Source organism: Ursus arctos, chromosome X (assembly GCF_023065955.2).
Source record: "Ursus arctos isolate Adak ecotype North America chromosome X, UrsArc2.0, whole genome shotgun sequence".
Classification (NCBI taxonomy): Eukaryota; Metazoa; Chordata; class Mammalia; order Carnivora; family Ursidae; genus Ursus; species Ursus arctos.
In genome coordinates this window covers 79,857,832-79,885,723 of record NC_079873.1, presented here as the reverse complement: position 1 = coordinate 79,885,723, position 27,892 = coordinate 79,857,832, and the positions used below count along the sequence as shown (strand labels likewise).

Genomic DNA, 27,892 nt, shown 5'->3' with positions numbered 1-27,892 from the left:
GACCATCAACACTGACCAACTTCAGTGACCAACAGAGCACTCCCCTCCCCACCATGGATACCCGAGCTGCTACACCAAGCCCCACCCACTTATGCTCTGCAGGTGCACTTTCACTAGGGCAAGTCCATCTGAGAACTGGTGCAGTAGGCCCCTCCTCCAGAAGACCAGCACAAACCCCTTGCCCACACCAATTCTACTTATCATAGAGTGCTGAAAAGCTTTAGCTCTAGGAGAAATGGGATCTAGCTGCTTCTGGTTGTTGTTCTTCTTCTTCTTCTTCTTCTTCTTCTTCTTCTTCTTCTTCTTCTTCTTCTTCTTTTGATCTGGGTCCTTTTAATAAGCAGATCAAAACACACCTAATTAAAACTTGCCACATAGTGGACAAGGTCTAAACACCCCTCCCCACTGCAGGCAAGGAGAAACGCTGCAGAAGACTGACCGGAGGGTAGGAGCAGACAAAACACATCAGCAGAGTGCATATAGGACCCCCTCTGTTTTTTTGGACCTCTTCTTAATTTAGCCATTACTCTCAGGAGCAGGAATATAACAGGCTCTCCTAACAATCACACACACACAAAAACAGTGACCTGGACAAAATGACAAGACAGAGAAATTCACCCCAAAAGAAAGAACAGGAAGTAACAGCCAAGGATTTTCTTTTAAGATTTTATTTATTTATTTGACAGAGATAGAGACAGCCAGCGAGAGAGGGGACACAAGCAGGGGGAGTAGGAGAGGAAGAAGCAGGCTCATAGCGGAAGAGCCTGATGTGGGGCTCGATCCCATAATGCCGGGGTCACGCCCTGAGCCGAAGGCAGACGCTTAACCGCTGTGCCACCCAGGCACCCCACAGCCAAGGATTTAATCAGCACAGATATAAGTATGATGTCTGAACTAGAATTTAAAACAATTATAAGGATACTAGCTGGACTTGAAAAAAGCATAGAAGACACTAGATAATCCCTTACTGCAGAGATAAAAAAAAAAAAAACTAGTCAGGCAGAAATTTAAAATGCTATAACTGATATACAAACCCGACTAGATGCCATGAGGATGGACAAAGCAGATGATTGAATCAGTGATACAGATGATAAAATTATGGAAAATAATGAAGCTGAAAAGAAAAGGGAAACAGAGGTATTGAATCACGAATATAGACTTAGGGAACTCAACTACTCCTTAGAGCATAATAACATTTGTATCATAGGAGTCCCAGAAGAAGAAAAGAGAGAAAAGGGAGAAGGTTTAATTTAGCAAATTATAACTGAAAACTTTTCTAAACTGGGGAAGGAAACAGACATTGAAATCCAAGAAGCACAGAGAACTCCCATTAAATTCAACAAATGCCAGCCATATCATAGTCAAATTCACAAAATACACAGAGAAAGAAAGAATCCTGAAAGCAGCAAGGGGGAAATAAAGTCCTTAACCTACAAGAGAAGACAGATCAGGTTCACGGTAGATCTGTCCACATAAACTTGGCAGGCCAGAAGAGAGTGGCATGATATATTCAACATGCTGAATGGGAAAAATATGCCACCAAGAACATTCTATCCAGTGAGGCTGTCATTCAGAATAGGAGAAATAATGAGTTTCCCAGGCAAACAAAAACTAAAAGAGTTCATGACCACTAAACCAGCCTTGCAAGAAATATTAATGGGGACTCTTTGATTGGAAGAGAAAGAACAAAAGTGACAAAAGATAAGAAAGGAACAGAGAAAATCTCCAGAAAATACAGAGAATATAATCAATGGTATTGTAATTGCATTGTATGGTGACAGATGGTTGCTATACTTGTAATGAGCATAACATATCTTATAGACATGTTGAATCACTATGCTATAAATCTGAAACTAATGAAACATTGTTTGTCAACTATACTTCAATTAAAAAATGTTACATTCTAGTACCTGACATTTCAAAATAACGTTTGGAAAATCTCTGGCTCTTTAAAAAATTTATTATGTAATGGAAAAAACTGTGAGCATCTGGGCATCTACATTACAATGTTCAATTGCTAGAATGATCTAACAACTGCACATCCACACCCAACTATGAGATACATGGGAAATTCAATTACTATTTATATGGTAAGAATGATTTAGGTTACTTTATTACACATGCATATTAAAGACCAACTTCCATCTCCTACTGGATAATTTCTTGCTTTAAAAAAAATCCCTAAGATCGGGGCGCCTGGGTGGCGCAGTCGTTAGGCGTCTGCCTTCGGCTCAGGGTGTGATCCTAGCGTTCTGGGATCGAGTCCCACATCAGGTTCCTCCGCTGGGAGCCTGCTTCTTCCTCTCCCACTCCCCCTGCTTGTATTCCCTCTCTCACTGGCTGTCTCTGTCAAATAAATAAATAAAATCTTTAAAAAAAAAATCCCTAAGATGGACCTCAAGGACTACTACACAGAAAGCAGATAACTGATGAAATGGCATTCCACCTGCTATACCTCTTCTCTCATGATGAGATCAAAGCATACCGTTGAATATTAGGTTAGTTCGTTAACCTCAAAGGAGCTACTCCGCAACATGCTTTTGTTCACACCAATGAACTCACTTGAGTCAGGATTCATATCCCATCCAGTATGTGAAGTTTTGGGGTCTCCTGAGGATGGATGCCCTTGAATCTGGAGTAGAAGCTTCAGCAGCCATCAGGACACAGACACTCAGAACCTGCCCCCTTCAGGCACCTGATTTGAGCTTGACCACTGGCATGAAGAGCTGCACAGGGAGAGACAGATCAGCTATCGCTGTGTTTTACTGGTGTAACTATGTGCCCAGCACCATGCTAAGCACTAAGTTAGTGACAATGATACTGATACAGTTGGGTTATGATCATAACAACCACATGTTATAATGGACTTCTTAGAGAGCCTTTTTTTCCTTTCCTTGTCTATCCCCTAACAACAAAGTAGAAAAGAAAGAAGTGGCCTGAATTCACACAGACATTCATGATTCCACAGTAACCACAGGGCCATGGCTTACTCATGCGTATCACTGACTCTCCTCAGTGAAGCACTATCAACCCCATTTTACAGAGGGGAAATCTGGGACTCAGAGTCCTTACCTGTCTTCCATCCCACATCCCTTCCTTTAGAGGAGAAGCTCCAGGACACCCCTGGAGTAGGAACCATGCTCACTGGGGCTGTGCAGGACCCCAGTGGATTTACCTAGGAGATAACTGGCACACCAAGCCCCAAATCAAGAAAGAGGCCACTTGGATCTGGATCCCTTTGTCTCCTCACACGCCTGGATGGCTCAGCCTCCACCATAAGGACCCACACCCTCAGCTGCAACCCAAACATCTGAACGCAGGACCTTGCCATCCCAGATAAGGCATGAGTGTCTCTATAAAAAGTCGTCACAATTAACAAATTGATAATTTCTATGTCAGGTATCAATGGCAATGAGATGCTTAGGCTGGTACTTCACACGGGAAATGCCTCCCCACACTCATCCATCCCTGTCCTCTTACTGAAAGCAAAACAGCTAAACTCTACAGGTCACTAGATGAGAAAACATAGTAATAGAGGCTCTAGACTAGGACCCTGGCAATTGACAAAACTCTGCCCATGTTAATGGAACAAAGAATGTCCCTGTAGTCAGAAATTTTGTTTCCTTTAAAGACACAGTAGGGGAGATTATCAGTACAAAGAGCCCCAGGGAAATATCTTAGGGTTCCTGGAGATGAGCTGCCCTCAGAAGGTAAACATGTAAAATCAAGGTGATGCTAAGCAGTTAGCCATCTGTGGAGGAAAACTAAGAGACTGTATATAATCATGTGCCTGAAACATCTAGATACACACATACACAGAAAATGTCATTTAAGAAGTCTCAGAGTTATTTCAGGGAAGCAGGCCTAAACTACTACAGTCAATTAGTTAGTAGGCAGAAACTTAGTCAGTTGAACCATACATTGGTTTTATCCTGGGGAATTCTTGTCCTCCATTCCCAATATGTTCTTCCAGGTAGGCACATCCATGACCAAACACATCTAACCTCTCTATACAATCCTTCCTCTACCTAGAGAATCACTTATCTGATTAGTGAGATTGGAAGGACAAATGGGTTGCATAGCCCAGTCCGTTCCCTTCAAAACTGTAACCAACTACCCTTATGGAGTCAATTCTATTCCTTTAAGAGAAAACAAGATGGTTTAATTTGTAGAGTGCAGAGTTGTTTGTTCTTGATTACAGCATTCAAAATGCAAATTACATTCATCATTTGGTACAGAAATGGCACCCTGACATTTTTGTAGGAAAGTTAAAGCAGATGGAAATATTCCTGGGCAATGTTTAACTATATATCTACCAGCAATTGCCCTCTCTTCCTTTACACATAGAACCATAAATTCCCTGTCATCCTGAATAACCAGGAAATGAGGTCTTTTCTTTTAACAGAACAGCCATATACAATACAGCACTATAGTTTTCTATATGGATTTGACATATTTTGAAATCCCAATAAAAAACTCACATTATTTAAACCTGTCTCTCCTGATCCCAAAGGCATTTGAGAATCCAGAAGTGATTCAGAATAATTGATTTTTGCCATATAGTATTAAGCGATATAGAAGGTTTGCTAAGTTTGTGCTGGCTTTGGGTATTGATTCTGAAAACAGTCTGAGTAAGGTAGGTTTCACATATGATTAAACATTTGCTAAAGATCATGAAACCAGTTAGTAAATTTTTCCAAGTTGACAAGCAACTCCATCAAGATTTCAAAGTCCCCATATCTAATCATTGAGAAAAACAACCTTTTTTTGTGTTAGGGCTGAGGCCGACACATGGGAAGTGACTACCCATAGTACAATGGGTAAGGAATGATCTGGTATTTGGGACCCAAGTCTCCTGATTTTACTCTGTTGTACAGCACACCCATCTTGAAACTCTATGTTTCTATACTGCCTCCTTTCTGCCACTGAAAGGAAAGTTGCTATTCCACTGTCAAAATGGGAGGTTAAAAAGATCAGAAAGAAACAAAGTGATGGCAACTTGCTTCTTCATTTCCACTATCTTCAGGCAATTTATCCTATAAAGAAATATCACCAAAGCTTATCTGCCATATAAATATGCATACATTTCCTTTCCCTTTGCTCAATCTGAAGGATCTCTGTGAGATGTTCATTTTCAAGACATCTCTTTTGTGAGTTTGAAGAATATGGCAAAGACCACACATACATTTGCTGAAATATTATGTATCAGATGCCTTCTAAATGTTTGCTCATTTCTCATAACAGCTCTCTGAGCTTAATATCATTATGCCCATTTTAAAGATGAGCAAGTTCAAGCTCACAAAGGGTAATTCAGGAAAAATAGGGGAGGGAGTTAAGATGGCAGAGGAGTAGCGGACCCCTTTTTCAGCCGGTCCCCTGAGTCGAGTTGGATAGGTACCAGACCAGCCTGAACATCCACGGAATCAGCCTGAGATGCAGGAAGATACACCTGGATCTCTACAAATGAACATCTCCGGCGCTGAGTATTGAGGTACGAAGCAGGGAACCGTGAAACCACGCACAGATATCTGAAGATAAACGGAAGGGGGAGGGAGCCGCTGCGTTCGGGCGCTGGGAAGCGGTAGCCACCTGCACAGGGGAGCGGGCGGGCTCGTGGACCGCACCACGAGAGAGCAGACTGAGAACGTGAGCCGGGGAACGCATGCCACCAGACTGAAACGGAGCTCCAGTGTGCTCACTGGAACCAGACTGAGACCGGGAGCTCTGGGAGCGTGCAGGGGCGGCTGGTGGCTGGCGGCTGGCGGTGTTGGAAACACAAAGGACAGAGACCCGCCGGCCCTAGAAGTGAGGGCTGGGACACGGGGTGTGGGGCGCACATCCTGGGACGCTGCACGGTTGAGCAGCACCAACAGAAAAAGTTAAAGTGGCCAGAACATCAGTGGAGAGCGGTCCGCGATCCCTCTGTTCTGAGACTGAGGCTGAGATTCGGCCACTGCTGCTCTGACTCTCAGAAGAGGCACAGCAAACCGCCAAGGAAAGCCACCAGAGAACAAAAGCCTGGAAATACTGGCTCACAGCGTGCCCATCCCCATCCCCCCTCACAGGGGACATGGAGACTCTACCCAAACAGAGTTGCCTGAGTATTGGCGCAGAAGGCCCCTCCCCCAGAAGGCAGGCTGAAAAATCAAGAAGCCCACATACCTAAGATCCCTATAAAACAGGGGTGCATGGCCTGGGTCCTGGTCAAGAATTTGGGCTCTGGACAACCCTGCAACCTCTCCTCATCAGAATGACGAGAAGGAGAAATCCCCCCCAGCAAAGAAAAGACAATGAGTCTGTGGCCTCTGCCACAGAACTAATGGATATGGATATAACCAAATTATTAGAAATGGAATTCAGAGTAACAATGCTCAAGATGATGTGTAGACTTGAAAAAAGTATTAACGAAAATGTTAATGAGAATATAGAATCTCTAAGGGCAGATGAGAGCGAATCTGGCAGAAATTAAAAATTCTATGAGCCAAATGCAGTCAAAACTAGAGGTTCTGATGGCCAGGGTGAATGAGGCAGAAGAACGTATCAGCAAATTGGAGGATGGGTTAGTAGAAGAGAAAACTAAAATAGAATCTGGACTCAAAAAAATCCACGCTCAGGAATGTAGGTTACGGGAGATTACTGACGCAATGAAACGTTCCAATGTCAGAATCATCAGCATCCCCGAGGGGGTGGAGAAAAACAGAGGTCTAGAAGAGATATTTGAACAAATTGTAGCTGAAAACTTCCCTAATCTAGCAAGGGAAATAAACATTCATGTTCAAGAGGCAGAGAGGACCCCTCCCAAGCTCAACCATGACAAACCTACACCACGTCACGTCATAGTGCAATTCGCAAATATTAGATCCAGGGATACAGTATTGAAAGCGGCCAGGGCAAAGAAATCTCTCACGTACCAAGGCAAAGGTATCAGAATTACATCAGACCTGTCTACACAGACCTGGAATGAGAGAAAGGGTTGGGGGGGCATTTTTAAAGCTCTTTCAGAGAAAAACATGCAGCCAAGGATCCTTTATCCAGCAAGGCTGTCATTCAGAATTGATGGAGAAATAAAGACCTTCCAGAATCGCCACTCATTGAGCAATTTCGTAACCACAAAACAAACCCTACAGGAGATACTAAGGGGGGTTATATAAAGGTAAAAAGGCCCCAAGAGTGATACAGAACAGAAAGTCACAATCGATAGAAACAAAGACTGTACTGGCAACATCGCATCATTAAAATCATATCTCTCAAAATTCAGTCTCAATGTAAATGGCCTAAATGCTCCCATAAAGTGCCACAGGGTTGCAGATTGGATAAAAAGACATGACCCATCCATTTGCCATCTACAAGAGACTCATGTTGAACCTTAAGATACATTCAGACTGAAAGTAAAGGGATGGAATACCATCTTTCATGCCAATGAACCTCAAAAGAAAGCTGGGGTAGCAATTCTCATATCAGACAGATTGGATTTTTTTAAAAGATTTTATTTATTTATTCGACAGAGATAGAGACAGCCAGCAAGAGAGGGAACACAAGCAGGGGGAGTGGGAGAGGAAGAAGCAGGCTCATAGCAGAGGAGCCTGATGTGGGGCTCGATCCCATAACGCCAGGATCACGCCCTGAGCCAAAGGCAGATGCTTAACCACTGTGCCACCCAGACGCCCCTAGACAGATTGGATTTTAAACTAAAGACTATAGTTAGAGACACAGAAGGGCACTATATTATTCTTAAAGAATGTATCCAACAAGTGGATATGACAATTATAAATATATATGCCCCCAACAGGGGAGAAGCAAGATACTCAAGCCAACTCTTAAACACAATAAAAAGACATATAGATAAAAATACACTAATACTAGGGGACTTCAACACTCCACTATCAGCAATAGACAGATCACCTAAGCAAGAAATCAGCAAAGAAACAAGAGCTTTGAATGCCATACTCGACGAGTTGGACCTCTTAGATATATATAGAACACTACACCCCAGAACCAAAGAATACTCATTCTATTTTAATGCCTATGGAACATTCTCAAGAATAGACCATGTTCTGGGTCACAAAACAGGTCTCAACTGATACAAAGACTGAAATTATTCCCTGCATATTCTCAGACCACGATGCTCTGAAATTGGAACTCAACCACAAGGAAAAATTTGGAAGAAACTCACACACTTGGAGACTAAGAACCATCCTGCTCAGGAATGACTCGATAAACCAGGAAATCAAAAATCAAATTAAACAATTTATGGAGATCAACAAGAATGAAAACACAACAGTCCAAAACCTATGGGATACTGCAAAGGCAGTCCTAAGGGGGAAATACATAGCCATCCAAGCCTCACTCAAAAGAATAGAAAAATCTAAAATGCAGTTTTTATATTCTCACCTCAAGAAGCTGGAACAGCAACAGAGGGACAGGCCTAATCCACGCACGAGGAAGCAGTTGACCAAGATTAGAGTAGAAATCAATGAATTAGAAACCAGGAGTACAGTAGAGCAGATCAACAGAACTAGAAGCTGGTTCTTTGAGAGAATTAATAAAATTGACAGACCACTGGCAAGACTTATCCAAGAGAATAGAGAAAGGACCCAAATTAATAAAATTATGAATGAAAAAGGAGAGGTCACGACCAACACCAATGAAATTGGAAGGATTATTAGAAACTTTTATCAACAGCTTTATGCCAATAAATTAAGCAATCTGGAAGAGATGGAGGCCTTCCTGGAAACCTATAAACTACCAAGACTGAAACAGGAAGAAATCGATTTTTTAAACAGGCCAATTAATTATGAAGAGATTGAGTCAGTGATAAACAACCCTCCAAAAAACAAAACTCCAGGCCCGGATGGTTTTCCCAGGGAATTCTACCAAACATTTAAAGAAGAAATAATACCTATTCTTCTAAAGCTACTTCAACAAACGGAAAGAGAAGGAAAGCTACCAAACTCATTCTATGAGGCCAATATTACCTTGATCCCCAAACCAGGCAAAGACCCCATCAAAAAGGAGAATTACAGACTGATTTCCCTAATGAATATGGAGGCCAAAATCCTCAACAGGATCCTGACTAATAGAATCCAACAGTACATAAAAAGGATTATCCATCATGACCCAGTGGGATTCATCCCTGGGATGCAAGTGTGGTTCAACATTCGCAAATCTATCAGTGTCTTAGATTTTATCCAGAAAGAAAAATTCAAAAATCATATGATTCTCTCAATAGATGCAGAAAAAGTATTTGACAAAATACAGCTCCTTTCCTGATTAAAACCCTTCAGAGTGTAGGGATAGAGGGTACATTCCTCAATCTCATAAAAACCATCTATGAGAAACCTACAGCAAATATCATTCTCAATGGGGAAAAGCTGGAAGCCTTTCCCTTAAGATCAGGAACATGACAAGGATGCCCACTCTCACCACTATTATTCAACATAGTACTAGAAGTCCTTGCAACAGCAATCAGACAACAAAAAGGGCTAAAAGGTATCTAAATCGGCAAAGAAGAAATCAAAATGTCTCTCTTCGCAGATGACATGATACTCTATATGGAAAACCGAAAAGAATCCATGCCCAAACTATTAGAAGTTATAGAGCAATTCAGTAATGTGGCAGGATACAAAATCAATGCTCAGAAATCAGTTGCATTTCTATAAACGAATAATGACACTGAAGAAAGAGAAATTAGGGAATCCATCCCATTTACAATAGCACCAAAAACCATACGTTACCTTGGAATTAACTTAACAAGAGACGTAAAGGATCTATGTTCTAGAAACTATAAATCACTCTTGAAAGACATTGAGGAAGACACAAAAAGATGGAAAAATATTCCATGCTCATGGATCGGAAGAATTAACATAGTTAAAATGTCCATGCTACCCAGAGCAATCTACACTTTCAATGCTATCCCGATCAAAATACCGAGGACATTTTTTAAAGAACTGGAACAAATAGTCCTTAAATTTGTATGGAACCAGAAAAGGCCCCGAATAGCCAAGGAACTGTTGAAAAGGAAAAACAAAGCTGGGGGCATCACAATGCCGGATTTCGAGCTGTACTACAAAGCTGTGATCACAAAGACAGCATGGTACTGGCACAAAAACAGACACATAGACCAATGGAACAGAATAGAGACTCCAGAAATGGACCCTCGGCTCTTTTGGCAACTAATCGTTGATAAAGCAGGAAAAAACATCCAGTGGAAAAAAGACAGTCTCTTCAATAAATGGTGCTGGGAAAATTGGACAGCTACATGCAAAAGAATAAAACTTGACCACTCTCTCACACCATACACAAAAATAAACTCCAAATGGATGAAAGACCTCGATGTGAGACAGGAATCCATCAAAATCCTACAGGAGAACATAGGCAGCAACCTCTACAACATTGGCCAAAGCAACCTTTTTCATGACACATCTCCAAAGGCAAGAGAAACAAAAGATAAAATGAACTTGTGGGACTTCATCAAGATAAAAAGCCTCTGCACAGCCAAGGAAACAGTCAAAAAAACTAAGAGGCAGTCCATGGAATGGGAGAATATATTTGCAAATGATGCTACAGATAAAAGACTGGTATCCAAGATCTACAAAGAACTTCTCAAACTCAATACGTGAGAAACAAATAAACAAATCATAAAATGGGCAGAAGATATGAATAGACACTTTTCTAATGATGACATACAAATGGCTAACAGACACATGAAAAAATGTTCAAGATCATTAGCCATCAGGGAAATTCAAATCAAAACCACACTGAGATACCACCTTACGCCAGTTAGAATGGCCAAAATTGACAAGGCAAGAAACAACAATTGCTGGAGAGGATGTGGAGAAAGGGGATCCCTCCTACATTGTTGGTGGGAAGGCAAGTTGGTACAGCCACTCTGGAAAACAGTGTGGAAGTCCCTTAAAAAGTTAAAAATTGAGCTACCCTATGACCCAGCCATTGTACAACTGGGTATTTACCCCAAAGATACAGATGTAGTGAAGAGAAGGGCCATATGCACCCCAATGTTCATAGCAGCATTGTCCACAATAGCCAAATCGTGGAAGGAACCGAGATGTCCTTCAACAGATGACTTGATTAAGAAGTTGTGGTCCATATATACAATGGAATATTACTCAGCAATCAGAAAGAACGAGTTCTCAACATTTGCTGCAACATGGACGGCACTGGAGGAGATAATGCTAATAAGTCAAGCAGAGAAAGACAATTATCATATGATTTCTCTCATCTATGGAACATAAGAACTAGGATGATCAGTAGGGGAAGAAAGGGATAAAGAAAGGGGGGGGTAATCAGAAGGGGGAATGAAACATGAGAGACTATGGACTATGAGAAACAAACTGAGGACTTCAGAGGGGAGGGGGGTGGGGTTATGGGATAGACCGGTGATGGGTAGTAAGGAAGGCACGTATTGCATGGTGCAGTGGGTGTTATACGCAACTAATGAATCATCAAACTTTACATCAGAAACCAGGGATGTACTGTATGGTGACTAACATAATATAATAAAAAAACATTAAAAAAAAGAAACTAAAAAAAGGGTAATTCACAACTCCAGGACTGCAGGAATGCAGTTCTACAAAATATATTCATTTACATATATTCTTTCCACAAATTAGTATGTACATATTTTTAAGTAACTTGTCTTTCTCACTCAGCAGGACAGCCCTGGACATTAATTTGCATTGCTTTTTATATTATACTTTGGCATATTTTTTAAAGTTTAATGAGTATAGTGCTAGTTACGTGAATTATCTATTCATATCATTGACATTATCCTATTCATTTGTAAGACTTCATTCCACATCAAGGATATTAAGTAGGGTACTTAAGGGCTTAGTATAAAAGTACCACTAGAACAAAACAGCCATTCTAAATCTTAAATAAAAAGAGATAGGAAGTGAAAAACATTGTCTCATGTAAGAGTATCATTTCATGAGTTTATAAACAATGTGACAGAACTGAGCACAAATGATCAAAGACAATGATCATATTGGTGAATGTAAATGCACAAAACTCCCCTCATATAATAAAAGCATTTTCAAATTGTCTATTGTAGAAAAATCCAAAAGTGTATTTTTTTCACTGGTAAACTTAAAGGAATTCACATAGGTTAATTTTTTCAATTACTTAATTTAAATTCAATTAGCCAATATATAGTACATCATTAGTCTCAGATGTACTCTTCAAAAATTTATCACTTGCACATAACACCCAGTGCTCATCACATCATGTGCCCTACTTAATATCCATCACCCAGTTCCCCCATTCCCCAACCCACCTCCCACAAAAAATTTGTTTCCTCAGTTTGATTCCTATAGTTAAGAGCTTCTCATGGCTTTTCTCCCTGTGTGATGATTTCCTAACCAGTTTTCCCTCCCTTCTCCTATAATCTCCAGAAGCTGGTACAGACACTCTGGAAATAGTATGGAGGTTCCTCAAAAAGTTAAAAATAGAGTTACCCTATGACCCAGCAACCGCACAACTAGGTATTTACCCCAAAGACAAAAATGGTGTGATCCTAAGGGGCACCGGAACACCAATGTTTTTAGCAACAAAGTCCACAATAGCCAAACTGTGGAAAGAACCGAGATGTCCACCAATAGATAAATGGATAAAAAAGATGTGGTCCATATATACAACAGAATATTACTCAGCCACAAGAAAGGATGAATACCTAGCATTTGCATTGACGTGGAGGGAACTGGAGGGTATCATGCTGAGTGAAATAAGTCAATCAGGGAAAGAAAATTATCATATGGTTTCATTCATATGTGGAATACAGGAAACAGCACAGAGGTTAAATTTTTTAAACAAGGAAATATACATCAGGCAATTGCCTATAACACGATATGAGAGGTTATAATATTGCTATTAGAGAAAGTAAAATTGTGACCACAATGGTTTCCAATGACAAAAAACCAGGTTTTAATGATAAAGACTAAAATCACAAGGAAGCTGTGTGATATTAATACTTATATATGCAATTACACAGCAGAAGTATTCATAGAAAAAAAACTATAGTAAGTACGCATGGGAAAATGAAGAAGCACACTAATAATGGATGATTCTAACATACTTCCTTTAATCAAAAAATGGTCAAGTGGAAAAACATTCAGTCATTGCAGAAAAGACCTAAACAACAGAATCTCAAGGGCAGGTCTTACAAATACTGAATTGTGATCCCTTTTAGACAAGACACTAACATTTTAGAAGAACTTGAAACAGTAATGAAAAGTGATTCTATCTGAGGCTGTTAAAGAAATCTTGAGCCCATATGGAAATGCAGATTAAAACTGCCGAATTTGATGAGGATAATGATCATGAAAACATAGCATATCCGAATCTAGCTAAAGCTACTGTCAGAGTGTATTTTGAAGCATTAAATACCTACATGAGGGTGGGGAGTGGGCAAAATGGCTGAAGAGGGTCAAAAGGTAAAAAATTCCAGTTATACTAATGATGTACTAGATGCTGGCTAATTGAACATAGTAATAAAAAAATTCCAGTTATAACATAAATTAGTCACAGGGATGTAATTTTCAGCATGATGACTATAATTAATAATCCTGTACTGCATATTTGAAAGTTACTATATGGTGGATCTTAAAATTCTCATCACAAAATAAATTTTGTACCCCTGTATGGTGACAGATATTAACTAGACTTATTGTGGTGATCATTTTGCAAAATATACAAGCATAGAATCATCAGGGTATACACCTGAACCTAATACAAAGTTACATGTCAATTATTACCTCAATAAAGAAAAAAGAAATGGGTAGAAGTGGTCAAAATGTACAAACTTCCAGTTAACAGATTCATCAGTTCTGGAGATGTAATGTACAGCATGGTGACTAAAGTTAACAATAATGTAATGTATATTTGAAAGTTGCTAAAAGAGTAGATCTTAAAAGTTATTTCCACAATTAATAGAAATGGTAAGTGTGTGTGGTGGTGGATATTAACTTATCATGGTAATCGTTTTTGCCAATGTATACATATCTCAAATCATTATGTTGTACTCCTTAAACTTAGACAATCTTATATATCAATCATATCTCAATAAAACCAGAGAAAAATTAAAACAAAAACCAGTACCAATATAAATTAAAATAAATGAATTAAACATTCCATTAAAAAAGTATGATAAAGACTCAAAAGCTAAACTATAAGAATGAAATGGAAAAGAATAGTCAAAGGTAATAGAAGAATTGAACGGCTTAAAAAAAAGCATGTCTGACAAAGCACAGAGCATTCTGGATGGAAAGGCAGCAAAACTTGGTATTGTGGGTGATGCAGCAAATGCTGTGCTGGGATCCAGAAGGAGGTTGCCCTTCGAACTCCTCAAAACACTCCCTTGAGGGTAAGGATCAGATTTTCCTCTGTGTGTGTGTGTGTGTGCAAATACATACTACACATATACACGTTTTATATATGTATGCCATATACATATACACATGCTACATACACACATAATATAGATGTATATAATATATGTAGGTAAGCAAAGTGTTCAATTATCAAGTTGGAGGATGAGCACACCACTGTGTTCATGGGCGTATATCTGTGTGTGTGCATCTCTATGTAGCCAAACATACAAAACAATACCATATTTTGTTCAGGGAAGCTTTGATTTGGAGCAAAATGATAAAGGAATGCATGAGAACAATAATCATTCTGGATAGTGATTATCTCTAGGAGAGAAGAAGGAAGGGTAAACATTTCTCTCAACTCAAATTAATATTGTAGCTCACAATGCTTTTTAACTGAAATATTTCATAAGTAGCAGAGATTTAAGGGGACACCATTTTTACCATAAATACAATACATACTCATTTTAGCCAATGTTGAACATTGAGCCAGGTGCAGATGTTTAATATCGACACCCAGCCATGCCATCATCACTGACATTCACATTGTGCACACCTAGTGACTCAACTCTAAAGCACAGAGCAGGTGAATGCAAAATACTTACTGTACACTGGAGAACGTAAATGAACACCATCTCGGCCCTGTGACGAGGGTCGACATCTCTAGGGATGCAGGGATGTCATGTCGGCATCATGTCCTGATGTCCTGCCAGTTAGGAGGTGATGAGAAGGGGACTTCAACCCTGTGGTATTCTTTCTCAAAACCCATAATCACAGCTGAATCGGGAGAAAAATAACAGAGTACGCCTGCACTTCTCAACATTGTCATGTCATGAAAATAGTTTGGAAATTCCTCAACTGCTTCAACAGAGAGTTATCATAGGACCCAGCAACTGCGCTCCTAGGTACACAGCCAGGACAAATGAAAACATATGTTTACATAACACCTTGGACACGATGCATGTAGCATCATTATTTGTAATAGCCAAAAGTGGAAACAACTCAAATGATCACCAACTAATGAATGGAATAAAAATGTGGTACATTATTTAGCAATAAAAAGGAATGAAGTATTGATACATGTTACAAAGTGAATGAAACTCGAAAACATTAAGTCAAGTGAAAAAAATCAAATATGCAAAAGACCACGTATAAATCCATGTATATGAAGTGTCAGAGAAAGCCCGTCAATATGCTGTACCCATGGAATTCCCCTTTTCCATCCTGACTTCCAGAAAACTGAGTGGTGGGTTTGGGTCACAGCCCCTCCCCCTCTCTTTCCTTCCTGTGAGTGAGTATTCAAGGGGCTGTTCAGGCTTTTGTTAAAAGGTGGCACCAATGTACTACCATCATCAAACTTCTAAGACGTGTCTGCAAAGAGTAAAAAATAAAATCACAATAATCTTCCAAAACCAATGATCTCAGCCTCTACAGAATGATTCGAATTCTCTCTGAAAAAAACTGATAGGTGTAAAAGAAGATTGTGAATTCACATAGTCCAGGGTCTGCAGATGAAAAACACCTGGTGGCAGTGGGGCTCCTTGGCAGTCAATGGCTGGTGTGCCAAGGGCAGTGCGGGGCAGAACAAGGGGTAGGGAACTGAAAGAAGATGGGACACAGAGCAGGGTCGAGGCCACTGTACATGTGTCATAGACAGGGGATGGCAGACAGGGTGTGAGAAAATCTAGGCAGCCTATACAAGGTTGGGGTAATGAACAGTGAACACCCTGTTCTCTGGTAGGGACCCTCTGTTCAGGCCACAGTGTACAGCACTGACAGTGATGAGGGAAGAGATAAATCAGTGAACACAATGTAGTTTTGGGTCAAACGAAAATGGATCTGCTTTAATATACATATGAATTTTCCAAGCAGACTTGGTAAAAGTAAATAAATCATTTCATGATTTTTTTCACTCTGCAAAATGTACTCTTTTACTCATAAAAAAGCCAACACAAATGGAGATAAATATGATGTCACTTGGTGGTTGGATACAGGATGCCAGCTCTGAGAGTCTCAGACCAGGGCGTCATAAGGGGGAGGGAGGATGGAGGTTGAGAGCTTGACTTCATGGGATCAGCCAGCTTTCTGGATTTTTACTTAAGTGGAAAAAATCCTCTGTACCATCGCTTCTAGGAAATTAAACATACACACGCACACACACACACACACACACACACACACACACACACACACACAGTTTCTGGGATATTTAAACCCGAGATTGGAGGTCCAGCTTTGGTCTGAACAGAGAGTAAAGCTACAACTGTGAGCATGTATTGGAGGTGAGGGAGCTGGAGGGGACAGAGAAACACACACACACACACACACACACACACACACACACACAAGCACACACAGACAATATCAATTCAAATGTTTTAGAGAACATAGGATGGTTTACATTACAGTCAACTGTTACTTGTTCTTGTCCACAGCATTTGACAGACAAATTGTAGTCACGTCTTGGGACATAAATGGCACCCTGCCACTTTCTTGGGACATGTGATCCAGATACAATTATTCCTGGAAAACCCTGAACTGTGTGCCTGCCAGGTATTGCCTTCTATCCCTTCTTACAGACATATGTAAACTGTCACTTATCCAGAATAACTGGGAAATTGGTCATATAATTCAACTGAGTATCCATAAACAGTACAGCACAATGTTTTGCCAATGGATTTGGTATATTCTAAAGTCCATATCAAGATCTTGCATTATTTAACCTGTCTTTGATGATCCCATTCTGTGCCTGCAGAATGACATACAGAGCAAGTATATCAAGACATTATTCAAACAAAGTCTTCTCAGAGTGAATACTCCGAGCCAGGACAGACTTACCAAACCTTCTATATCTCTTAGTACTGTCTGGGAATAACTAGTGACCCTGAGACTTGCCGGTTTCTAAAGTGCTTTCTTCAGCCCAAGGCTTATGACTATTGCTCTTTTAGTTGCACAGAAAACATACGTCAGAGGTGTTTTAATCCACACCTGTTGGTTGGGCTGGGCCCTGAGCTAAAGGAGCCTGCGACTAAACTTCCCCCTGAATCCTGCTGTTGAAGCATCTCCCCTCTGGAAGCTGTGGGCTGAGTGCTGCAGGATCTTATGCACCCTTCCCCTTTTCCTCCCCTGTGGCTCTCTGTTGGGCTAACTGGGAGGTTAAACCCACGAGTCCTTTTTCAGTTCATGGGGCTTTAATTTGGAGAGAAGAGAAAGAAGCATGTTCTGAAAGTACTTTTCTTATCTTCACTAAATATTGGGGAGTAGAGACAACTCAGGTAAGGTTTATTTTAGAGACATGCTTGCCCTTCCTTAGACATCTGTGATGTCCCGATGCCGCCAATTGGGAAAGTCATGCGTTAGATTCAGAACATCACGCTGTAACCACCTTGTCACCTAATTCCCTTGATTTAGGAAGATTCTATATCTGACTCTGATTCATTTTCTTATGGCCACAATTGAGGATTTTTTCCACGTATTTTGCCAGGAAACCTGAGTGCTTTTGCTATCAATAAAAATGGGAAAGTCGGGGAGAAAAAAATCATTAGAACACTTAAAAGTCTATTACTCATAAATAAACATGGTTTCCATTGCAATATTTTTTTCTGAAATTTTACTACGCAAATGTAATTATATTGGAAGACAGAAAGGAGAAAATATCCTACTTAGAGCTTTGTAAACTGACTTTTTTAGGGCGAGGAGACCAGGGTCCCGCCTTCAGATGTTTGGGACTCAGCTGAGGGTGTGGGTGCCTACGGTAGGAGCTAAACCTCCCCGGGGTGTGTGGAGACAAATGGAACATGAACTAAGTCTCCTCTTTCCCACTTGGTGATCAGTACTCTGGTTGTCTTGTAGGTAAAGCCATTGTGGTTCCGCCAGACGCCTGTGAGTACGGGCTCTGCAGGGGTGTCCTGGAGCTTTCCTCTAAAGGCAGGGGCAAGGGAGACAAGACAGGTAATGACTCGGAGCCCCAGCTTCCCCCTGTGTACAACGGAGATAAGAATGCTTCACTCACAAGATCACTGAAAACAGCCAGTGATGCACAGGAACAAGCCCATGGCCTTGAAGTTACTGCAGGATCATGAATGTCTAGAGGATTCAGGCCATTTCCCACTTTTTTTCAACTTTGTTGTTAGGGTATAGATAATGAAATGAGAAGAAAAAGGTCTTGGTGAGAAGCTCATTATAACATGTGGCTTTTATGACCATGACGCAATTATATCAGTGTCATTGTCACTAAGCTAGTGTCTAGCATGGTGCTGGGCACATAGTTACTCCAGGAAAACAGGGTGAGTGCTGGATCTGGCTCTCCCTGTGCAGCTTTTCATGCCAGTGGTCGAGCTCAAATCAGGTGCCTGAAGGAGGCAGGTTCTGAATGTCTGTGACCTGATGGCTGCTGAAGCTTCTTCTCCAGATTCAAGGGCAGCAGTTCTCAAGTGCACCCCACACTTTGCACATCCTTACTGGGATATGATGCCTGGCTCAAGAGACTTTGTAGATCTGAACAAAAGCTTCTTGCTGTGGAATAGCTCCTACAAGGTACAGAAACTAGCCTAAGAGTAGGGAAGTTGCTTTGATCTTATCATGGGAGAAGAGGTTTAGCACTTGGAATGTCATTGCTTCAGCAGTTACGTGTTTTGTACCATCCCTTGAGGCCATCTTAGAGAAGTCCTGTCTTGTCTGAAAGCAAGGAATGATTCAGCCTAACAAGGACTTGATCTTTAACATGCACTGGAAATAAATATATATATTTTTTTCTGACTATACAAATAATAATTAATGAATCTCAAGTTCTCTCAGGAGGATGTGAAATTATAGTTAGACAGGTCTCTAGCAATTTGAAATCATAACATGGATTCTTTCCTGGTAACCATGATTTTATCCATGCTATAATGAAAATTGTGTAAGAGCCTGAAATTTCCAAGTGTTAAACATGTCTATTACTTGATCATTAATTACCATTATGATTATATTCCCAGCACATCATATTTTAGGTCTCCAGCCGCCCATTCCATCACCATGCCCTGTCTCCAAGCAGTCACTGATCTTTGTCAACTGATGAGTTTTGATTTCCTATATTTTTACATCAGTGGAATCACACAGGTTGCATTTTATTTTTATCTGGCTTCTTATACTCAGCCAGTGATTGGCTGATCTAAATTGTCTTTTATTTATATGCAAGTAATGAATCATGGAACATTGCATCAAGAACTGGGGATGTACTGTATGGTGACTAATATAACAAAATAAATATTATTAAAAATAAATAAATAAATAAATAAATAGAGGTTGATACTGAAAAAAATAAATTGTCTTTTATTTGACATGAATATATGAAACATTATTTATGAACACTTGGGAAACACTTTCTTGTGTATTTAATACTTAATATCTGCTTGATGAAGACTTATGTTTGGAAATCATGTAGATTACTGATTCCTTGTGAATCACATTCTCCATTTCATATACACTAAAGTAGAGAAATATACAGAATTATCTTCAGATTAGGAGTATAGTAAATATTTAATAAACAAATATATTAAGTTGGGAGTCAAAAAACTATCCCAAAAGGGAACAATAAAAATAGTAGTATTTTTTTTGTTAAACAAAATTTTGTCCTTTGATGACGATAAAAACCAAAGCACAGAAATGTCGCTCTTTCTTGACTAACATAATATAATAAAAAATATTATAATAAAAAAAAGAAATGTCTTTCTTTCTTACATATATATTTATCTGAAGGCTGGTAGGAAAGTAATAATCACAAGAATATTTTGAATTTCAGAAATTTATATTATAGGTATTTTATGTAGCAGAACTTTAGATATAATTTCTTGTATGTATATGGAGTAATAAATAGATATATCTTTATCCCACATAATGAATAATTTTAAAAATAGTTTGTTTTATACCTACATAATGTTAATAATAATGGTAGCAGAGACTTGTACTAGCTGAATTTCAGATTATTTTTTTCAGGTTTTTTTTTTTTAATCTAAGATTTTTTTTTTAAGATTTTATTTATTTATTTGACAGAGACAGAGACAGCCAGCGAGAGAGGGAACACAAGCAAGGGGAGTGGGAGAGGAAGAAGCAGGCTCATAGCCGAGGAGCCTGATGTGGGGCTCGATCCCGGAACGCCGGGATCACGCCCTGAGCCGAAGGCAGACGCTTAACCGCTGTGCCACCCAGGCGCCCCTTTTCAGGCTTTTTTTAGACCAGAATTTACAAAAATGTCTTTTACATCTTGGCCTGGTGCAAACATAGATATGGTTATAGCTGAAACCAATAAATACTACTTCCCACCCAGTGTATATATTCTGTTCCATTCATCCTTAAACCCTCCTTTAGTTTATAAATATATTACATATTTATACATAAATATATTAAAAAGTAATGGTATAGAAACATAACAGATATCTATATACTTATTTTGTATTCTGAAACTTTACTGAATTCATTTATCAGTTCCAGTAATTTTTTGGTGGAGTCTGTAGGGGTTTTTATATATAGTATCATGTCATCTGCAAATAGTGAAAGTTTTACTTCTTTACCAGTTCGGGTGGCTTTTCTTTTTCTTATCTGTTTGCTGTGGCTAGGACCTCTATTATTATGTTGAACGAAAGTGGTGAGAGAGGACACCCTATCTAGTTCCTGGTCTTAGAAGGAAAGCTCTGTTTTTCAATCCTGTATATGATAATAGAAGTAGGTTTTTCCTGTGCGGCTTCTAATACATCAAGGCATGTCTCCTCTAAACCTACTTTGTTGAGAATTTGTATCACGAATGGAAACATGCTTTGTCAAATGCACTTTCTGCATCTGTTGAGGTGATCATATGTTTTTAATCTTTTTTCTTGTTAATGTGATATATTAGGTTGATTGATTTGCAAACTGAACCACCCTTTGCATCCCCGGAATAAATCCCACTTAGTTGTGGTGTATTTAATGTATTGTTGGACAACTCAACACCAAAAAGCAAACAATTCAATGAAAAAATGGGCAGCGGACCTGATAGACGTTTTTCCAAAGAAGACATATGGATTGGAACCGACACATGAAAAGCTGCTCAACGTCACCAATCTCCAGAGAAATGGAAATCAAATCTAAAATGAGATAACACCTTACGCCTGTCAGAATGGTTCAAATTTAAAACACACACACACACACACACACACACACACACACACACAAGAAATAATGAGTGTTGGTGAGGATGTAGAGAAAAAGGAACCCTCATGCACTGTTGGTGGGAATGTAAATTGACGCAACCGTATGCAAAAAAGTATGAAGGATCCTCAAAAAATTTAAAATGGAAATAGTTATGATCCAGTAACTCCTCTACTGGGTATTTACCCAAATACTATGAAAACACTAATTCAAAAAGATACATGCACCACTATTTTATTATAGCATTATTTATGATAGTCAAGGTATGGAAACATCCTAACTGTTCATTGATAGATGGATGGATAATGATGTGGTATATACACATATATATATTGGAATATTTCTCAGCCAGAAAAAAGAATGAAATCTTGCCATTTGCAACAAGATGGATGGACCTAGAAGGTATCATGCTAAGTGAAGTAAATCCGACAGAGAAAGAAAAATATCACATGATTTCACTAATATATGGAATCTAAAAAACAAAACAAATGTACACAAAAACAAACTCTTAGAAAAAATCCTAAAAAATCTAGTCTACCATAACTAATAAAATTCTCTGCTATAGGCCATTAACATTACCCTGGTATGAAAGAATCAATTTCTACATTCTTCATAATGTCGGGTAAAATTTGCATATTTATAAGCCCATATACATGCAATAAATTATACCTAAAGATATGTGTTCCATGAAATGCTTATAGCATAGACTTCCAAAATAAAAATATTCACGTGATTGCTATTTTCCTGGAAACTTTCCTATTCTTACTTTAAATACGTATGTGGGAAACAAACACAACTCATTTCTATGTTTTGGTTCATATCATCAAAGTGCAAAATTTTGCTTTACAAAAGGAAAAAAAAATACTATTTCAATTGTCACTTCCTGGGAGAGTTTAATAACTCCAACTTGTTATATTCACTTATCATATATTTACTATAATCCTGAATCTGAAGATAATTCTGTTTTTCTACTTCAGTTCATATCAAATAGATAATTCATGATTTAAAAAAGAACTGAAAATCTACGTGATTCCCAGATACAAGCTTTCTTCTAGTGGATATTATATACCAAATATTCAAGAAAGTATTTCCCAAGTATTCATAAATAATGTTCCACATATGCATGTAAAATAAAAGATAATTCAGAACAATCAATCAATGGCTGAATGTAACAAGCCACGTGAAAATCAAATGCAACCTGTGTAATTCCTTTCATGTAATACTATAGGAGATCAAAACTCATCTAGTGTCAGAGGAGCTCATATACAACATGCTCTGTTTCAGCTATAAAGTCACGCATGCCAGATCCCACAGATGCCACAAGGGATGTAAAGTGCTGGGGTTTCTTGATGACCGCTGTCCTTGAATCTGAAATAGTAGCTTCAGAAACCATCAGGACACAGATCCTCAGAAACTACCTCCTTCAGGTCCCGACGTGAGCTTGACCACCAGCATGAAGAGCTGCACAGGGAGAGACAGATCCAGCACTCATGCTGTTTTCCTGGAGTAATGATGCACCCAGCACCATGCTAGACACTAGGTTAGTGACAATGACACTGATACAATGGGTCATGGTCGTAACAACCACATTTTAATGGATTTTTCACCAGGGCCCTTTTTCTCTCCTGTCCTTGTCTACCCCCTAACAATAAAGTCAAAAAGGAATAAGAAGTGTCCTGAATTCATACAAGCATTCCTGAGCCCACAGTAGCCACAGGGCCACGGGCTTGCTCCTGTGCACCCCTGACTGTTCTCAGTGGCCCTGTGGGTGAAGCATTCTCATCCCCATTGTACAAAGGGGGAATCAGGGGCTCAGAGTCATTACCCGTCTTACCTCCCACACCACTGCTTTGCAAGAAGAGTAGCTCCAGGACACGCCTGGAGCAGGACCCACCGCTGGGGTCAGATGGGACCCCAATAAGTAACAGCCAGGACACCACGTCCCAAAGTCAGAAAGAGGTGATTTGGATCTGAATCCTGTTGTCTCCCCACACCTCAGGGCATTTCAGCCGCCATCACAGACACCCACTCTCCCAGGTGAGTCCCAACTACCCGAAGGCAGGCAGACATGCTCTTCTTCCTGGGACATATCTGTCTCTATTAAGAAATCGCTTTTATCCCACAATGATGTCAGGTTTCTACAGCAACTGCAGTGCTCAGGCTGGTCCTCCACACTTGAAATGCCTCCCATCTTGCAGCCATCAGTTGCTGCATCCTGAGAAGCTGCATCCTCTCAGCCACCCAACACCACGGGTTCATTAGCTGCCTGAAGAGCTCTGCCCTAAGATGCAAAAATCGGTGATTTTGCAGGACATGTTAGACATCTCCTGCATCCATTCATCCATTCATCTACTTAACAGGCATTAATATCAAACTCTATACCATTCCTTTTAGTTAAGGATCAGACCACTCCAGAGTGGAAACAAGTAAGTAAAGTGCGGACAGGGTGGAGTGGCAAATTCAGATGTTCAATCAAAGAAGAGATGGCTCCTTCCCTTTAAGATTTCAGCCTGCTCAAGTCTCTTATAATTGGTAATTTACAAACATGCTTTAATGCCGTGGGCCCCTCGCCACAACTCTCGTGACTCTCCTCTTTACATATATTTTCACCTTTGCACCAAAATTCTAAGAAAAATTCTCCATACTCAATTCACATCTCCCTGCATCTCCTCTCCAACTCAGTCTTCATTCATTATATAACGAGGCCATGTTCCCTCATGCTTCCATGGAAACTGTACTTATCAACTCAACAGCCACTTCCTTATCACACGTCCATAGCTGTAATGTTGAAATGACTGTTCAATGGATGCAAACAACTATTTCCCCCAAAGGAAAGGATCTCCTATCCCCAGATCAGAATTCAATTGCTTGGGTAAGACAAGGATTATAGTACAATAGGATCAGCTACATTAAAAGCTAGAGTTGTAAAATAACCTTCCATAGAATCGGACTCAGGTAACTGAAGTGCTGTGCTTTTCACAACGGGCTTTCAAACGAAGCACACATTTTCTCTGACATATCTTATCATTTTGCTGCATTGAATGGATTTTGCAAATATGTTTTCTGCATGTTAGCAATAATTTGCTATCATCATTTCAATACCTCTGTCATATGTTTTTATTTCTTTTTCAAGGAAATCAATCATGGAATAAAAGCATATGAAAGTGTAATGTCATTCCAAACTCTGCCACGGGTAAATATATTACTTAAAAACATTGTCTAACATACCATATCTAGATAACAGGTGGTGATATATAATGGCGAAGTTAAGGAACTCTTTTGCAGTTTCCTGAGTGTTCAGTCAAAATCCATTTTCTACACCAGAGAAATCATGATGCTAGACCTTCTTTTGGGATGTAGCCATTTGAAAAAAAAAAAAACCTGAGAAAATACATATACATGAGTCCATACGGACATATATATAAACGTCTGAATTAACAAAAAATGGATTCCATGAGATAAACTATCTTTAAGTAACTCCAAATAATATATGTGGATACCCTGCCTCCATGAGGAGAACCATATCTCACTCCCACCCCTGAGGGCAGGACAGACTTAGTGACTCACTTCAGAGGATAGAAAAGGTGAATGGAAAATAGTTACTGTGCACTGGAGAAACTAGCCAAACCCCACCCTAAACCCTGCGATGAAGGTCAGCATCTCCAGTGACGAATTGATGTCAAGTGGATATCACCTCCTCCTAAATAGGAAGTGACAAGAAGGGCACTTCAACTCTACGGTATTCTTTCTCAAAACTCATAACAAGAGTCCAATCAGAAGAAAAACGACAGACTGTGCCTGCACTCCTCAACACTGTCAAGGTCATGAAAACAGTCTGGCAGTTCCTCAAACAGCTCAACGGAGAGTTACTAAGTGACTCAACAATTTCACTCCTAGGCACACAGCCAGGACAAATGAAAACATATGTCTACATAAAAACTAGTAAAGGAATGTACATAGCATCATTATTCATAATAGCCAAAAGTGAAAACAACTCAAATGTCCGCCTATCAATGAATGGGTAAATAAAATGTGGTGTATTTGGCCAAAGAAAGGAATGAAATACTGATACACTATACGATATTTGAAGCTTGAAAATATTAAGCCAAGGGAAGGAAGATCAGTATGCAAAAGACAACATATTGTATGATTCCATTTGTATAAAATGTCCAGAGAAGGCCATCAATACGCTGTACCCAAAGAATTCTATCGTCTTCATCTTGACTTCCAGACAGTTCAGTGTCTTTTGAGTTTGGGTCAGAGCACCTCCCTCCCACTTTCCTTCCAAGACACGTTCAAGCTGCAGTTCAGAGTTTTTGTCACAAGGGGGCAACAAAGTACCTCTAATACCAAACTTCTGGGCAGCTTCTGCAGAGTAAAAAAAATAATAATCTTCCAAAATCCTGGACATTCAACTTATGAAAAACGACTCTAATTCTGTCTGAAAAAAAAACTGGTAGGTGTAAAAGAATATCATGAAAACATACACTTTGGTGCCTGCAGATGAAATACCTGGTAGCAGTGGTGCCCCTTGGAAGATGGTGCGTCAGGGTAGAACAAGGGGTAGGTGACTGAGAGAGGACAAGGAAGCTGAGCGGGATCTGGGAAGCTGTGTCCTTTGTCATGAACCAGGGATGACAGGGGGTGGGAGAAGGTCGGGCAGCCTACACAATGTTGGGGGAATGAAGGGAGAATGCTCTATTCCCTGGTAAGGAACTTTTGCACAGTCCACACTGTGTATCAGCTGACAGTGATGAGGCAAGAGATAAATCAATACATACGATGTAGCTTGGGGTCAAAAGCAAATGGATCTGCTTTCATATACGTATGAATTTTCCAAGCACAATTGGTATCATAGGTATTTTGTGATATTTTTTTACTCTTTGTAATGCACTCCTTTTCATGAAAAAAGAACAACAAAAATGGAGACAAATGTGATGTCACCTGGTGGTGAGATCCAGGATGGCAGCTCTGAGTCTCAGACCAGCAAGCTCCACACAGGGGAGGGAGGATGGAGGCTGGGAGATTGACTTCATGGGATCAGCCAGCTTTCTGGATTTTCACTAAACTGGAACAATCCCTCTGTATCCATCACTTGCCTAGAATTAGAAAACAACAACAACAACAACAACAACAACAACAACAAACACATTTTCTGGGATATCTAATCCTGAATTGGAGATTGATGCTGGTCTATACTGAGCTTAAACTATAACCATGAGTATGTATAGGAGATAGTAGAGCCAGAAGGGACATAGAAACACAAGAAACACACAGTCAATTCAAGTTTCAAAGAGAAAACAGGATGGTTTAATCTGTAAAGTGAAGTATTGTTTGCTCTTGATTACAGCATTCAACAGGCAAATTCCATTCACCTCTCGGTATAGAAATGGCAGCCTGCCTCTTCCCTGGGAAGGTTGATCCAGATGAAATTATTCCTGAGCAACCCTTAACTTGTATCTGCCAGCAATTGTGCCCTCTCATTTCTTATATATGTAAGCTGTCTCTTATCCGGAATAACTGGGAAATAAAGTCATCTCTTCTATTGAGTATCTGTATACAGTTGAGCACCACTGATTTGTCAAGGGTTTTGATATATTCTGAACTCCAGAGCAAGACCCGGCATTATTTAACCTGCCTTTGATGATCCCAAAGGCATTTGAAAATCTGGCATGTTCAGGGTCACTGATTTTTGCTGGGTAGTATTAAGGAATATAGAAGGTTTGCTAAGTCTGTGCTGGCTCTGGGTATTCACTCTGAAAAGAGTTTATTTGAATAAGGTCTTGACACGTTTGCTCTGTATGTCATTCTATAGGATCCAAATGAACCAAACAGGGAGCCTCACTTTGCTTATCCATAATTCCTACATTTTCCACAGTAAAGATGCATTATTTGTGTAAAGAAAGCTATAGAAACAGTGACACGAAGTTAAAGGAAAAATTCAGGGTGTTTGGATTCCAAGAAAACGAGAGCTTACTGCGTGGTCAGTAGTCAGGCTAACTACACATAATTTGGTATAATCGACAATGCTTTTTACACAGACTGAAATTTTGCTAAGAACTGCACATTATCACTAGCTTCAGTTTCCCCTCTTTCTCTGATTTTCACTACTACAGTCACACACACACACACACACACACACACACACACACACACACAATTTAGCCGTCAAAAATAGCTATTTCCAGGTAACTCACTTCCTCATGTTCCATATTTCCTCTAGTTTCAAACATAAATGGGATCCCAGGTCGGACAGGAATGATTCTTGCTGCACACCCGCCAGAGGGGAAAGTGAGAGGAAGGGAAAGCACATGAAACGCGGGGTGGGGGGGAGGGTGAGCATG

The 27,892-nt window shown here is 39.8% G+C and overlaps 1 long non-coding RNA gene across 1 annotated transcript; it reads right to left on the bottom strand.

Annotated features, from left to right (window-relative positions):
• Positions 1-89: 89 nt before the first annotated feature.
• LOC113248116 (uncharacterized) lies at positions 90-27,892 on the bottom strand. Its single transcript, XR_003313452.4, has 4 exons — positions 26,493-27,892; positions 14,990-15,090; positions 2,563-2,726; positions 90-330 (listed from the first exon to the last, which is right to left on the bottom strand). It is a non-coding gene; the product is annotated as an uncharacterized LOC113248116 (long non-coding RNA).